This window comes from Sciurus vulgaris (assembly GCF_902686455.1).
Source record: "Sciurus vulgaris genome assembly, contig: HiC_scaffold_261_arrow_ctg1, whole genome shotgun sequence".
Classification (NCBI taxonomy): Eukaryota; Metazoa; Chordata; class Mammalia; order Rodentia; family Sciuridae; genus Sciurus; species Sciurus vulgaris.
Window position 1 is genome coordinate 4,229,579 of NW_027632793.1, and position 13,510 is coordinate 4,243,088.

Below are 13,510 nucleotides of genomic sequence, written 5' to 3' on the forward strand. Positions count from 1 at the left end.
ACAAAAACTCATTTGGAGTAGAACAGAGCCATTCTACATAGGACATTTAAGAGCTCACACAGACTTGCCAGGTCCATTAACACAGGGCAATAATATAGCTGATCTAGCCACAAGGGATCCTCATGTTTTTTCTATAATAGAAGAAGCACAAAACTTCCATAGTAAATTTCATGTAAATTCTAAAACCTTACAAATAAAATTCAATATAACCAAAGAACAAGCCCGAACCATTGTAAAAACTGTAATAATTGTGTAACATACATAAATTCACCTAATAATAGCATTAATCCAAAAGGCCTATTGTCCAACCATCTATGGCAAATGGATGTAACACATATTCCAGAGTTTGGAAATCTCAAATTTGTTCATGTAACTATTGATACCTACTCAGGGGTTATATTTGCTTCATTACATAGTGGAGAAAAAATAAAAGTCGTAATATCACATTGCTTACAGGCCTTTGCGACTTGGGGAAAGCCTAAACAATATAAGAAAGACAATGGGCCTGCATATATTTCTGCATCATTTAAAAATTTCTTAAGTGTCTTTGATATTTCCCATTTCACTGGAATTCCATACAATCCTATGGGACAAGGAATCATTGAAAGAGCCAATCAAACACTAAAGGCTGTTTTAAATATACAAAAAGGGGGAATAGGAGACACATACAGGTCTCCTAAAGATAAACTAAACATAGCATTATTTACTTTAAATTTTTTAAATTTGGACACAGATGGAAAAACAGCCACAGATAGACTGAAAATCCTACAGCGGCTCCAAAGGTCCTTGTACAATGGAAGGATGTACTCAATGGACAATGGAGAGGCCCAGATCCAGTGTTATTCTGGAGTCGAGGCTCCATATGTGTTTTCCCACAGGGTGAAAAAACACCAGTCTGGATCCCAGAGAGATTAACAAGACCCGCATGTAAGACATCATCATCCCTTACCATTAACTAATACCTCTTCTATTTTTACCAATGCTTTGACAGGATTGCCTGCAGTTCTCTTTGATTCACAGACCATTCTTTTAATGCTACATCTTTTTCTTTACCAGGATGATGTTCAAATAGGAATGAAACGTGTCAATCTTTATGATAACTGGCTTCTGCTTTCTAACACAAATGGATATACAGTCATTCTTCAGCCTTCTGGGAGTGGAACATAAATTGTGCCAGTGGAACTCCTCTAATTGGGACAATTCTTCTTTCCTAATGGAAGTATAACCTTTCCTCCCATTCCAGTTTGTGTGTCACCCCCTTTCATGTTTCTATTAACTAACCATAGTACTACCCTCCTAAATTGTTCTGATGCTAACGTAACTTGTTTCCTTTCACAATGTTGGAATGCCTCCCAGTTTTCCGTTGCAGTAACCAGTCTCCATAACTGATGAAGAGCTGACTATGATTTTGTCTAGAAACAAAAGAGACTTCGGCATTACAGCAGCAGTGGTTACAGCGGTGGCTGTGTCTGGTTCTGCAGCTGCAGCAGCAGCGACAGCATTAGCTACTACAATACCAGTAGCACAAGCTGTCAATAATATAGGTGAAAGAGTCGCCTCAGCTTTACAAACACAAAAGGTTATCAATGCCCACTTAAAAACTGGCATAACTGATCTTATACTCCTGATAACCTTAGCACTCAATTATGATTGGAGACTGAAACATGGGCAGACATCATGGCTCTTGGAATACTTATGGTACTGGGTTTGGACTAATGATCTGATGCCTTATGCACATAAGATGCCAACAAAAGGGAGAACATCAGACCATCAAAATGGCACTTATGGCGCTTAAAACTGGCACATCTCCCCAGGTATGGATAAATATGCTGGGTCGGTAGCCAATGACGGGTAAGCAAACAGAGACATATATCAACCTAAGACAGGTCCTCATTCCAAGATGGGTGAGATACCAATGACGAGTAAGAATATGTTCTGCTGTTATGCAACCTAAGACAGGCATGATCCCGGGGATCCAGAGTCACAGATAGGCTCATGGGGGCCCATACCAACCTAAGACAGGGTTTCTGATGCCTGGAGGTCAGAATTCCGATGACGGGTAAGGATGGTGCTTGCCACATGAGCTATCATGATGTCCTGATCCTAAGCCATTAATAAAACAGAAAGGGGAAGATGTTGGGGGCTGCTGCCCTGTAGGGTCCGCAGTGGTGGCTGGCCTTGCCCTAAGATGGCGCGAAGAAGCCCAGCTGCAAGTGCTTTCTATTGGCTGACTGATCTCCTCCGCTTCCGTGCTTAGCTTGTGATTAGTACATGTCCTCATTACCCACCATTAAGTCTCCACGAGCCAAACGCCTGACCCATTAAGGTGATTGGCTGTTATATCCCATAAAGCTGCATACTTTGCATGGCGGCGGGCGCAAGCAAGGCAGAGCAAGCAAGGCAAGGAGGGCAGGCAGCAGCTGCAGGACGAGAGAAGAGGAGAGGTGGCCACGGTGCAACGAGAGAGGAAGAGAGAAGTGGCAGCTGCACAAGAGAAAAGAAGGAGAGAGAAAGCTGCACAACAAGAGAAGAAGGAGAGAGAGAACTGCGCGAAAAGAGAAGAAAAAGAAGACAGCGGCGGTGGAGGAGGAGGAAGAACCAGGCACTCGGCTCAGAAGCTCTCCCATTAAAATAAAGACCTTAAAACTTCATTAGAGAGCCGAGTTTTCATTGTACTCGCTGGACCAGACAACTTTTTAGTTGCAGATGGACACAAGGCCTTTCTTTTTTTTATTTATTTTTATGTGGTAAGGAGTGAACCCAAGTGCCTCACATGTGCTGGGCACACAGTTTACCACTGATACACAACCATAGCCCTGGCGATTTCTTTTCTAAAATTCATGTTTGATTTGACTTTTGCAGCATGTTATGTTTTTAACATAACAATTCACAATTTCTTGAAATTACTTTGAGTACCAGGATTGAATTCAGGGGCACTCGACCACTGAACCACATCCCCAGCCCTATTTACATTTTTTTTAGAGACAGGGTCTCACTGAATTGCTTAGTGCCTTGCTTTTGCTGAGACTGGCTTTGAACTCATCATTCCCCTGCCTCACTGAGAGATGATTCTTAAATTTTTAGCAATTTTGCCTCTTAAACATGGCTATTATTAATTTTTAATCATATGAACTTATAATTAAGGTAATTTCAGAAACAAAAGTAATGAATATGCAAGAGTAATTATTTCTGATTGTTCTAGTGCTTTTTTACTATTGTCCTCTATGCAGTAAGAGTTACTTCTATGGTATATTTACTGCAAAGTACCATGTAATGGTGTGCTACTGCATGTTCTTCCCATTGCTATACATTCAGCGTCATTTTGGTAGTGTGAAGTCTGCAATGGAGGAATGTTGCCAAAGGAAATCAGAAAACACTATAGGTCAGGGCTTAGCTGACTGACGATTGCCTAAACCTGGGGCTTGTTAGTATATTTTTAGGTTTTTTCGACTATATTCTCTGTTGCATATTCTTTTCTTTGATTAGTAACATTTAAAATGCAAAAACAGAACAAAACATGTTTAGTTCAGGAACTGTACAAAAACAAAAACATGTATTCTTGTACTGGACTCTTGGTCTGGATTTAAGAAAGCAATGTTGAAAGTGTTAGAAAATGAGATGAAATTTTAATTTACTGGATGTCTAGCTATTATGTAGTGAATGGCACAAAAATTGAGCACATAAGTGTTCTTCTGGTTCTCAAAAGTACCAATGAGCAGTTGTGTTTGAATCATACCTTTGTTAATAACATAATAACTTGATTGTGTCAGGTAGTATTCAAGTTTTTATTCATAGTCTGAGACTACCAAACTTACCTCATAATGCTTTTGTAAGAGTCTGGTGCTTCTGTGAGGACTCAGTTGCAGTTTAGACAACCAAGGCTTCACCTTTTATCCCACTGTGCACCTAAACCTAAGCACTTTCCTGCCAGTATCAGCAACCCCTACCAAGAAAGTGACAGTCTGTCTATGCTTAAGAGTTCTTGACTTTCAGTTCCTTCTTTGTTAAATTTCCTTCCTGGGTATTGCCTATACATTCTTGCAACCACCATTACATATTGAAGCATGATATTTTGATCTACATTTCATTGAGTTAGGAAAATTTTCAAATGTTGCTAGAAATATAAGGAATGTTTAAAATACTTAACTTTTAAGTGTAACAGAAAAACTTGTGACTGTAGATGTATCTGATATCAAATTTTAAGAGATTAGAAATCAATCACCAATGCAATGATTTTTGCTGCCAAGTTAATTTTTGTCTAGATGTCAACATAAAATTTCTCCTGATCTCTTTATAATAGAAGCGTATTCCATTACTATTTGCAACTGCTTATAAATATGAATTGGACTTTTTTAGTATTAAGTTACCAAGACAAAAATACAGAAATAAGGTACATTTTAATATGGATTTGGTAAGAAACCCTTGGGTTCAAGTTATAAACTACTATTTTTAAGTAAATATTATTCATTAAAAGTTTAAATGTATAGTTCCAGGATGTAATTTTTATTCATCTCTGGATAATGACTTGAATGCAAGTTCTTTCACAATGTTTCATAATTCAAGAGCATAAAAGGATATTTTAGTACTTTCTATTTGAAGACATTTGAGTTAATGCTTTGATCTCTTAACTGCACACATATTCACCTGACTATAAAAGACTGTTATGCTCTGAGTTTTGTATGTTCTTTTCTATATTTTACCTGCAATGAAAATTACATAGTATGATAAAATAAATATTCATTAAGTTAAACATTGTCTCATTTTCCAATACAGATATTGTTCACAAATAACTAAAAATAGGTCAGATGTTGAGAGTGGCCAACTTCTGGGAAGTCATCTGATGAAGTTCAGTCACCTACAGGTGTTTGTCTGAGAAATCATAAACACAGAGAGCTCTCAATGGAGATAACACTTTAAAATATATAAATATACATTTATATGTGTGTTTTGTATATAAATAAACACACACATATTTATGTATACATATACATATCAAGCAAATAAAGCATAATTATGTATACATATATATATAAAGCAAATAAAGCAATTTGAAAATTTTCATGAAGAGAACTGTTATAATTATAACAATGAGTTATACTCTTAATATTTCCTTTTTTCTAATTACTATTCCAAGGTAAGTACACATTAATCATAGTATTCTGTATTCTACAGAACACAGAATATTCATTTTTAGTTCTCTGTTGAGGAAAAGTGATATTTTTTTTTAATTCCACAAATCTAAACTGACATCATTCTAGAGGGCCTTACCAAAGTCCTCTTTTCAGAAAATGTATTTTCAGTTATATCTGTTTGAGATTCATTTGGATACTTCATAGTCAGATTTTAAGAGAGAAAAATAAAATAGACACCAGCATTTTTCCCCTTGCTTTATAAGTATCAGTATCATTTTCTTTGTGGTTCATGGCACCTAGAAATCCCTATTGTACATAGTAAATTATTTCTCCATGTAAGATATGTAATATATTTCCTTTTTTTATCAATGGGATAGTATAATATTGAAGATAGAAATTATGACTACTATCATTTCAGTATGTACTGCATATTAATATTTTTCTACAAAAGAAATGAAATCTTTAAAAATGGAAGTTTGTTTCTTTTCTTGTAGTTGTAGAGACAATGAAGATTAGAGTGTCTGTCCTTCTGCTTGACTATATTTTTATTGTTAAAAGATAGTGTCTAGGCTGGGGAGATAGCTCAGTTTTTTGAGTGCTTGCCTCGCAAGCACAAGGCCTTGGATTCAATCCTGAGCACAGAAAAAAAAAAAAAAAAATGTTTCTGAGTGAGTTAAGGAAAATAATATCAGTGTTCTCTGTAATAAATTAACACTTTCAACTCTTGAGATCAACTTGAAATTATGTAATTATATAGATTTATCAAAATAATAATATTATCCTTAGTTTTCTTTATAATATATGTGATTTTATTACAGGTAAAAAAGATGTTGGCAATTGGGTCTATATGTAGATTGTGTAATTCTTTCTTTGAATTATATAATTTTCCCCCAGAGGTGACATACTGTAGATTATATAAATATATTTTAGTTTAATTCATTTTAGTATCTAGAACAATTTATTTTTTCATTCCTCCCTTCGTACATATACACATGATCGATTTCTGATTCTTCATGGTCTAACTGATTATTTTAAATTTACAGTGCTGAAAAATCAATACACATTTATGAGAACACATGCTTCACATTTTGAATTTTGATCTTTTCCCTAACTGGCAATATACAGTATGATACTACTTTGTGATTCAGTATCACAGCTCCCAGTTAGCCTGGAAGCCACAGGACTAAACTACAGTACTCTACAGAGTTCTGTGTTGCTAAACTGTGATATTCAATGAGTTAGGTATATATAAGTGCATTTTCAACTTAATGATATTTTCATCTTAGAATTGGTTTATCAGGATATAACCCCATGGTAAGTTGAAGAGCTTGTACTCTTATTCAAGAATGATTTTGTAGGTTTTTTGTTTGTTTGTTTATTGTTCTAGATGAGTTTTAGGCATTTCATTGTTTTTGGCAGAAATAATGTTGGTATTTGATTTTGGTTATATAAAATATTAAAATTAAAATGGTGATAACCACTATTGTTGCATTCTTTAGTCTAACCATTTGGAATATAGTATGTATCTGTATTTAAGTCTTTTATCTCAGTAAATATTTACACAGTTCCTTTCTTATCTCTTTTGTTTTTCATGATTTTATCATAAAAGAATTTCTTTTTATAGAATTTACATTTCTTGATAAAATGATAAAGTCGTTTCTGCTTGAAGTTTGTGTCAGCTCACAGTTTATAGTTAAATGAAATAGAATAACTTTTACTTCTATTAACAGCAAAAAAATGTATTAATTTTCTTTCACATTATATTTAAAATAATACCTGTTTGTTTAATTATTTATATTGATCACATGTTGTATATGCATGTTACTACCATATGGTGAAATAATTCCAAAGTAAATCCAACATATTTATTGGTCAGTTAGGTATCCTCTTTTGTAGATTAATTGCCCAAGTTTTTGTCTATTTCCTACTGGTTTTTGTACATTTTCCTTACTGATTTATGGGAATTCTTTACAACTACATAAAGGAACTTTGTCAGCCTTATGTCTTACAAACATCTTCTAGAATGTAGGAAGTGTCCTAGCACTTGTTCTTGCAAGGACAGCTTTTCCTGGTGCACTTTGATCTTTGACATAAGTTCAGGTGATTTCATATTATGTATTTTGAATGACTGGAGTCCTCTACTAGGAATACATATAAAGTGTTGTAATGAATAAAATGTGCAAAAAGTAAGTGGTCTGCAAATCATATGTCCTCAGAGAAGGAAGAACTTGAGATCGTCCTTGAAAGGTGTAGGATTTTGTCAGTTTGAAAATGAGTCTATGAACAAAGAGCATTCTAAGCAGAGGAAATTTCATGCAATAAACTCAGAGATAAGAATGTGTATGTTATGTTAGGAAAATTGTAACAGATAAGAAGGGTCAATATGTAATAATTTATTTTAAAAATATGATTTGAAAGGATAGGATGAACCAGAGTATAAAAAGCATGAGATATCCATTGTAGAAGTCTAAACCTCCCATGTAATAAAGTGTTTATTTAAACAAGAGCTGACATGATCATGTTTTTCTTTCAAATAATAGCTTCAGGAAAAGTAGAGACAATGAACTATAGGGAAAGATAGACAGGAGGCATGTAGGCGAATTAGGAATTTATTTCAAATTAGGTTTGGTGTGTCCAAAATATGGAAATAGAAAGTAGGACACAGACCCTAGAAGTCATGCTGAGAGAAAATATGACCTGGTACCAAGCTGAGCTTTGTGTCTGAAGAAGGAACAATTGATGACTTCTGAGGTTCTCACACCTGTTTATCTCCTTTCCATATATTATATCATGGAATTGTTTTATTCACAAAATCTTCTGTTTTGATTAGATATTCCAAAGTGTATAATTATTCTGTCTACACTCTAAGCACATTTACAAAGTGTAACCAACTTGATTTTGGTATATGATTGTGATTATCATAGTTTTGCACATCACTGCTTAAAACATTTTAAAATATATTTTGTCACTTGATTTTCTGGTCAAATGTCTTCTTTGGCTATCAATTTTTTAAGAGATTTGTACTTAGATAAATTCTGAATTACGTTTGTTCTGATTAGGAGGGAAAGAATGATTTAATAACATGTGATAGCTTTTGGGGGGATTATCAAGCCCAGGATCTCCAGCATACTAAGTGCTCTACCAATGAGCTCTGTCCCCAACCCTTACCGTGCAATTCTCAAAGCTGTCATTTAAAGAGTTGTCACTTTAAGTCTATGTGAAACCCTATTATAAATGCTTAGTAATTAGTGTTTTTATTATTTTTGTCTTTTCCTATCCATTTCTCATGCTTTTTGATTTTGAAATGACTTATAAGTTTCAGATTAATCAGGCCAGCTACATTTTGGTTTATATCCATGCATCCCTTTTGTTATCATTTACATTGATAAGCAGGTTGCTTTTAATATATATTCAAAAATTTTTCTTCAAAATGAAAAATGTTTACCTGTGTTTATATTTGAAGTAGGAAGTAGGCAAATGAATGGAATAGTGGAAAAGGGGTGGGAAAAGAAAACTATTTTTTACAACACTTAGAATTCAAGTTTACATAGATGCTGTATTTATTATGTATCTAAAATTAGGGTTTTTTTTTCTTGGAGAGGTCTATTCAATGTATCAATCTGAATCTTAGACTTCATGTTTGAAGAACAAGTGTGAGGTTAAGAATGGATGGAAAGCAATTGGGTAAAAACAAATATTCTTCACATGTATTAAGAGTTCAAATTTCCATGGATAACATACCCTTCATCTTAGATGGGAATTAAGAAAATGAATCCTAGAATTTATTTTTGCTGGAGGGAGTGACAAGGAAGGCTGATGCAATCTATAAATCCATGGTCATCAACCTCAAGCGGACCCTCAGCTTTTTATATTGCACTCTCCTCCTCTAAGCAAGGAGGTGATCTCTTCTACATAATAGAACAAATGCTGTAAACCTGAAACTCCTCCACTTTCTGAATAACAATCACAAATATCTGCCTACACTTATTCTTCATTTCAATCATGTTGCCCTTTCGTCCCATCTCATCTGCTCAAGGTTATTGGTATATCTGTTATACCTATAAAACTCTTTTATATTCAGTCTCCCTTTCTTAACTTCATCCTTACCATTGACTTTCTACTTAAACAAATTGTTTTAATTAAATTAAACAAGAGAAATTACAAAGTAAATACAGTGATTTTACCATATACTCAATTATTCCTATTATTAGTAGAATGTTACATTAATACATTTCATACAACTAAGGAATCAATATTGGTACACTACTATTTATTAAACTCTACATTTTATTCAAATTTTGCTAGTTTTTTACTACCTCCATTTTTGTACCAGAATCCCATCCAGGATACATGTTATATTTAGTAATCTTATGTCATATTAAAGATACTGGTTACTGGATTGAGAAGTGCTATTCAATACTTAAATATGATTGATAATAAATAAAATATTCTCTAAACACAGTTAAATATTAAACTAATGGGAAATCTTATATGCTGATACTCAGAAATCATCAGAGTTTTGTTGCATTTCCAATAATAGCATACCCAGTAGAAGTTTTATGAGACTTTAAAGTGTAGCATCAATAGAATGAAAGTCTATATATAAACATTTGTGTCATTATATTAGAATTAGAGATTAGGTACTTTAGAAGTGCTTATTTCTTCCCACTATGTGAATTCCTCTTTTCTATGCTGATAATTTTTGTAAAAATATAATGGCCAGTAGAATTGAGGTTTTCCATCTCTTTTCTGTCCTCACATGTCAAGGATAAAAACCAATTGCTGTCAAATAGAGCAATTCAGTAATTCTCACAGGGAGGGAAATGGGTGCTTGAAGTAATCTCCTGCTGGCCACAGTTTTTCAATATGTACTCACCTTTAACATGGTACCTGTAGAACCTCAGCATATTCACTTGTTCTAAAGCTAAATTGGAAATGCATCTTCAGTTTATTAATCCAGTTTCATGACTGAGATGCATAAATGATGTTGCTAGAAACAAAGCCACCTAGAAGTCTCTTGCAGCACTTACTATTGCTTGCAAAGTACACTGAATTATTAAAAGACCTATTACAAGTTGTAATTTATCTGATGTATGTATATTTTTAGTGTTCATGTGCTTCTGATATAAGAGCTATCTGAATAGGAATTTGCTAGGGCTGTGAAAAAGTGAAGTATTTTCTTAGAACAATGTAATATCAGAAAAATGATCATCTTTTGTCTGGAAAGCAGAATTAAGGGAGTTTTTATATTAAAATATAAATTTCTTTGTTATTTTTAGCAATCATTTCTGTTTTTATTCAACTTTTAAATTTTAAAATATTCAAAATGAGGTGCATCTCATTCTGGATTTTGAACTCATGAAAGCGGGGATCATGTCTGTCTTCACTGTATGCTTGGCTCTTAACATTGTGCTTGGTAAATGTTAAATGAGTTTTGTCTTCTGTCCTCTGAATAATTTCTACTGGAAAGCATGTAAATAAGCTAGTGATTATATCTATTGTTAATCTTGTGTTCAACAGACACAAATGCAAACAATTTTTCTAAAAATTCCATTTAAATTTTCATTAATTATAGGAATTACTATTCAGGTGTGATCATTAAATCCTTAAGGTTGGAAATTATTAAAATGGGTATTGCAGTATGCTTTACTCTTTGCATTAGGATCTGATAGTTAACTAATGTAACTACCTTTTGTTTGAATTCTCTTTTGCATGCATGGAATTTGGTGGTTCTGTTTGTATTAGAGACTGATTATTCAAATTTTACTTCATAAATACAGTATGATAATTATGCTTTTCTTTATATATAATTTTATTTATAATTTGCATATTATTTTATGTGTGTATTGAGTATACTGACATTTCAATACATTTATATGTGTGTGCTGAACAGATGAGAGTAACTGGCGTATCAATTACATTAAATGTTCATTATTTCTTTGTGTTGGAAACATTCACAATCCCCTCCACTAGCTGAAATACACAGTTAATTATTGCCAACCTGTTACCCTTTTTAAAAAAACAGATTTTTAGCATATTCTAATGTCATTAAATTTTACTCTCTGGTTCTTTGTTGTCTTAATTTTTTCATGTACCCTTTACAAGTCATTCCTTACACTGTATAGTAACTTTTCACCTTTAAAATGATTAATTTATAGTCACTAAGCTTATGTAATCTATTTTTTAACTTACAAAAACTTTAAAACAAACTCCATTATTTCTGTCATGATCACAACTAGATGAATGTGTACTTCATGTTAAGGGCATTCTCATATTCACTTAACATACAAGAATGAGTAAGAAAATTTCCCTACTATTGAGAAGAAAAGGTTTCTAGGTCACTGTCATGTCTTCTCATGTATTCTCATTGTTATAGAAAATGAATTTATATTTTTTTATGGATACTCATTGTTTTGTTCATATTGGCTTATGTGTGTTTTCAAGGTAGTGTTATTTTCTCTCAGTAAAAGATGACACAAAACTTAAAATTCAAGTTCAATGTGCAGTGGTTCCATGTTTGTAAATTTAAACATCTGAATTCCACAGATAGGTATAAGAAAATAATGTCATTTTATCATAGTTTTGTTAACCTTATAAACCTCATTTTTATATAAAGTGAAAAAATGTTGGAATCAGACTGTCATGTACCAGAGAATGGGCTGTTGGCCTCATTATCCATAATGAAGTAAAAAATCTTCATTTGTTTCTTGTAAGTGTTGTGTCATGTAGTTTTGCTTCATTATTCTGCACAGCTATTGGTAGTAGAAAACAGGAATTTAGTAAATAATTAGTTACATACAAGACAGTACCTGGTAGGTAGTATATGATGATTCTAAAACTTCATTTCTCTGATTTAATGTTTTTCATGAAAAACATCATATTCATAAAGAAAAAAGTTAACAAAAAAAGAAACACTTCTTCAGTCATATAATAATATGCTACCTATGCCTAGAGTTTTAGTTTATCAAAATTGAATTAAGCACTTCTTAGTTGGACCTGCAGTTTTCTACATCATTCTAACTTATATGTCATTGTAACAAAAGAATAAAAACAATTTCTTTGCAGGACTTCTTCTACTTTTGGCCATTCAAGTTTGGAAAGTTTATTGTCTCTAAAGTGGTAATTGATGCTGTCTAATCACCAAGTATCAGTTGTATTTTATTTGACAGCTCCAGAAAAATTGCATATTTGATTCTCTAGGATTGGAGTAAATGTGATATTTTAATAATTTAATGTGACTTATATACCTATGAAAACTGAAGTTATGCATTATTTCCTTTCACTAGTTTTTTTTTTATTTAAGGACATTAGCATCATCTATGTAAGAAGTGAATCTTTTTTAGATTTTTATTGTATCTTCTATTACAAATAGATTCTAGAAATCATTTTTTAGAAAATTCTAATTCTTAGCTTCTCTTTACTATTTTTTAATTTTGTTCTCTCAGTTCCTATTTTCCACCTGTTTGTAGTGTTTTTCCAAATCTTTGGTCTTAAGGTTGTTTACTTTTTAAAGTTTTCTTTTAAAATATACAATGGATATATTGGGTTTCTGTGACATATTTTGATATATTCCACCTACCCCACTTATTGACTCAATACAAAATAAGCAGTGAGTTTAAGGTTTAAAAGAAAGTGTTTGGGAACTCAAATTTAAAGCTTCTAATTGGGGAAAAATGAGACTTACATTACTGGTTTTGGGTTTGCATATTTCCTGATCTATAGTAGAACGTAAATTGGTTTTCTTTTTAATTGTGTTTTGACTGTAGAACCAGAAACAAATAGCATCTTGTTGGTTTCAAGTCTCCATAGGAATTCAAAGATAAGTCAGAAAATTTTTTTGTGATTTAGTTAAAAGGAAAATCAAATAGTTATTTTTACAAGATTCTTTAGTATCTTAAAATCTAAGTCTGTGGTAGTTTAAAACTTGGGGCCTTAAAATAAAACAAGGCATTATCCAATCCATATGTAAGGTAGGTTGACTATATCAATTATGAATACTGATGCTTTTGAAACTTGATAGACGTTCAACAATCTGACTGTAACCAACTGTTTCTATTCATAAACAGTAGAATTGGAGAGATTCAGAAATTGAGGAAGAGATGAAATTTTATGAATAAATACTCAATTTATCATAGTTTTTACTTGCAGTCAGAAATTGGGCTTGGGAAAATGGAAACCTATATAAAATTGGAAAATTTGGAAAGATAAGTAAATTCTTATTTTAAAAAGGTAACACTTTCTTGTTCGTCATCTAATTTTATGGTTTTGCCAACCTAGAAAATTGTGAACATGATTGTCTAAAGGATTATATCTTGATCTGAAAAGGTAACAAAATTAGGAGGAATGAAGCTTTCAACTCTTGAAAGTATCCTCAGTTT